General features: G+C 38.9%; 1 pseudogene; it reads left to right on the top strand.

Moving 5' to 3' along the window:
* The first annotated feature begins 2,469 nt into the window (after positions 1-2,469).
* On the top strand, positions 2,470-3,807 carry LOC102849815 (annotated as a pseudogene).
* Positions 3,808-4,225: the final 418 nt, after the last annotated feature.

A 4,225-nucleotide genomic window follows, 5' to 3' on the forward strand; every position in this document is an offset into this window, starting at 1 on the left:
TAATATAAAATATTAATATAAAATATAATATAAATATGTATACATATATCTTTAATTCTTTGAATGGAATTGGTGATAGATCTTGTCTAAATCTTAGTGTTTGGTAGAATTCAGTTGTGAAGCCATCTAGTCTAGGACTTTTCTTATGGGGCAGTCTTTATGAACTGTTCAATTACTTCATTTGTGATGGATCTGTTCAAGTATTCTACATCTGTCCAGATCAATCTGTGTAGGGGATGAGTATTAAGGAATTTTTCCATTTCCTTAGGTTTTCAAATTTATGAGAATATAGTTGTTCATAGTATTCCAATATTATCAGTTTCATTTCCTCTACTTCTGTTGTGATTTCATGTCTGTAATTTCTTAATGTGTTCTCTTTTTATTCTTTTGTTAAATTTGGCAGTGGCTTGTCAATTTTATTTACTCTTTTGAAAAACCAGCTACTACTAGTATTGATGGTTTCAATTGTTTTTTTCTGTTTTCTAATTGCTTTTAGTTTTTATCCTCATAATATCCTTTGTTTTAGAGGCTCTAGGATTAGATTGTTGTTCTTTTTCTATTTGTTGAATATGCTGAGTTAGATCATTGATTTCCTCAGTGACTTCTGTGTCACTTCCATGTTCTAAAATTCCAATCATATGTATGCTGTTCCTTTTGAGGTCATAGCACCTGATTCTAATATTTCTTCCTTTTCTTTACATCTCGTCTCTTATTTTTATTTCTGTTATGTTTTCACATAGAAGAATGGTGAAATGTTCTTCTAGGTAGTGTAACCCTGATAAGTCCACTTGCTGTACAGAGGTAACTCGTGGTAACTTGCTGTGAAACCGAACACTGTGAAACTGATGAGTCAAATGTGAGAATGGTTACCCATGGTGGACAGTGTTTGGTGAAGCTCCCCAGTTAAAACAAGCTTTGAAATAGGAGTGGCATCCTCTTCCACAATAGCTTGCCTCTGGAAACCCTATGAACCTGGAGAAAGGATGAAAGTTATACAGGAGGTGTCCAGGACTTTTGTCCATAGGGTTGCTATGAGTTGCCTGTGACGCGACGGCACTCAACACCACCACCAGAACAAAAGGAGAGAGAGAGAGCGAGCAGTTGACCTAGCAGACAGAAAGCCATGCTCCCAAGCCAAAGGTGAGTGACTCTACTCCGTGGGCCTCAGGCCTGCCTTTAATTGTTTTTGTTGAAGCATTCTTCTAGGTCTTGTAAACCTGCCATGTCCATTTGCTGTACAGAGGTGACTCGTGGTTGTTGTGAAGTCAAACACTGTGACACTGATGTCAAATGTGAGAATGGTTACTGATGGTAGACGGTATTTGGTGAAGCTCCCCAATTAAAACAAGCTTGGAAGCAGGAGCGGCATCCACTTCCAAAACAGCTTGCCTCTGGAAACCCTATGAACCTGGAAGAAGGACAAAAGTTACACTGGAGGTGTCCTTTCTTTCATTCCTAGGGTTACTATCAGTCGCCTGCAACTCAACAGCACTTAACAACAAAACAACATGTTTTCACTGAGGGTCTTGTCTTCTAGCTCACCGATTCTCTGTTCCATATCTTCAGTTATACTTTTTGGTCCTACCAGAATGTTGGATACTTCTACCATTTCTGTCTTAATATTCTGGATTGCATTTTCATGATTTTCTGCTATTTGCAGTATGTCTTGGCTGTACCCTCTCTGTGTTGTGATGATTGTTTAAGTTCTTGTACTTCTTTATCTATACTATCAATTCTTTCTTTCATCTTTTGCAGTTTCTTCTGTAACTGTTCAAGTTGTTCTTCATCAATATATTTCTTCTAGTTTATTGTTCCTGAGGTCTTTGTTTTCTTAATGGCTTCCATTTCTTTTCCAATTACTTGTGTCTTCTTCTGTAGCTGTTCAAATAACTTCACATCAACATATTTCTTCTTTTCTCTATCTAAGGTATTCATAGGATTTGCTTTTTTAGGAGGAGTGCTATTTTGTTTTTTCGTAATGACTTGAGGTAAGCTGCTGCTTTGTTCACATTATATGAGTCTTTTCTTAGTAGATGTTAGATTGTTGTAACTGTATTATATCCCAGGGTATGGTAGTGTTATGTGAAGGACCTGTATATAGGTGTTCCTCTTTTGTTTTCACAATATGAGATAAACATAACCCAGAAACTGAGGCTCCACTCAACCTTTTCAGCTTGGCCTTTAGAAATCCCATCTGGGCCATTTTGAAAGTGGAGTAGCCTGTCCCTGCCACTGCCGTCGCTCCTGGAGAAAAAGAAAGGGCAGTGACACATTAGAGTGAAATCCAACATTCTTCAGGCTTCTTTGCTTGCTCCTCTTTCCTTCTTCCCCGGTACCCCGGTCCCCTGACCCCACAGGTGCCATCCGCCGCCATCCGCTCTCTCTACCCCCCCATACCCAGGTGAAGGGAGTGAGCTCAGGAAGCAGAGACCCCGAGGAATCCAGAAGGGTCACCATTTGCAGTGCAACATGGCAGGAGCTGGAGGAGGGAATGATATTCAGTGGTGGTTTTCTCAGGTGAAAGGAGCTGTAGATGATGATGTAGCAAAAGCAGATATAATCTCTATGGTAGAATTTAATCGTTCTGGAGAATTACTAGAAACAGGAGATAAAGGTGTAGAGTTGTCATCTTTCAACAGGAGCAGGAGAACAAAATCCAGTCTCATAGCAGAGGAGAATATAATGTTTACAGCACCTTCCAGAGCCATGAACCAGAGTTTGACTACTTGAAAAGTTTAGAAATAGAAGAAAAGATCAACAGAATTAGGTGGTTGCCCCAGAAAAATGCTGCTCAGTTTTTATTGTTTACCAATGATAGAATACAATTATGGAAAATCAGTGAAAGATAAAAGACCAGAAGGTTATAACTTAGAAGAGGAAGATGGAAGGTATAGAGGTCCTACTACAGTTACTACACTATGAGTACCAGTCTTTAGGCCCATGGATCTAATGGTTGAAGCCAGTCCACGAAGAATATTTGCCAATGCTCAGACATATCACACCAACTCTACTTCTATTAATAGTGATTATGAAACCTATTTATCTGCAGATGATTTGCAGATTAATCTTTGGCATCTGGAAATTACAGACAGGAGTTTTAATATTGTGGGCATTAAGCCTGCCTATATGGAAGAGCTCCTGGAGGTGATTACAGTAGAGGAATTCCATCCAAACAACTGTAACACGTTTGTATATAGCAGCAGTAAAGAATGACTCGGTTATGTGACATGAGGGCATCTGACCTCTGCGATAGGCATTCTAAATTGTTTTAAGAACCTGAAGATCACAGCAACAGGTCATCTTTTTCTGAGATCATCTCTTCTATTTCTGATGTAAAATTCATCCATAGTGGTTGATATATGATGACTAGAGACTATTTGTCAGTCAAAATTTGGGACTTAAATATGGAAAACAGACCTGTGGAAATGTACCAAGTACATGAATAGCTCAGAAGTAAACTTTGTTCATTATATGAAAATGACTGCATATTTGACAAATTTGAATGTTGTTGGAATGGATCCGACAGTGTTGTCATGACTGAAACTTAAAACAATTTCTTCAGAAAGTTTGACAGGAACACAAAGCGAGATATAACCCTAGAAGCATCCCGGGAAAAATAACAAACCTCGTACAGTTCTGAAGTCACGCAAAGTCTGTGCAAGTGGCAAGCGAAAGAAGGATGGAATAAGTGTTGACAGCCTAGACTTCAACAAAAATATACTTCATACAGCCTGGCATCTTAAGGAATATATCATTGCTGTAGCTACTACAAACAATCTGTATATATTTCAAGACAAAGTCAATTAGGGTTGGCATTTCCAGCAGAAGAGCTCACTTCCTGCTTAGTTGAGATAGTTGAATCTAGCATTCGTACCTATAAAAGAGAGAGGTCCATTGTGGCACCCCTTTCCAGTGTTTAAGAATCTGCCATTTGACAACACGTTTTTATAGCTACATGGAGAAAGCGTCATGAGTTCTCCCCTGTGTCATTCTCCATGTCTGCTAGCCATTTAGGTAAGGGTAGGGCACTTTTAATTTAAATGAATTCTTGCGCCATCTTGCCTAATGGACTAGACTGGACTGTATCAACATTGTATCAACATTTACTCCACTTTTTATGGCTTCCATTGTGATGACGTCAAACACAGTGAAAGCCTTCAGTTACGCTATGGGATTTAATTGTGTATCCTAGTACTGTATCATTTGTGGGGTACACCCCTTCCCC

This window comes from Elephantulus edwardii, unplaced genomic scaffold (genome assembly GCF_000299155.1).
Source record: "Elephantulus edwardii isolate Elephantulus edwardi_28Jun2011 unplaced genomic scaffold, EleEdw1.0 scaffold00188, whole genome shotgun sequence".
NCBI classification, from domain to species: Eukaryota; Metazoa; Chordata; class Mammalia; order Macroscelidea; family Macroscelididae; genus Elephantulus; species Elephantulus edwardii.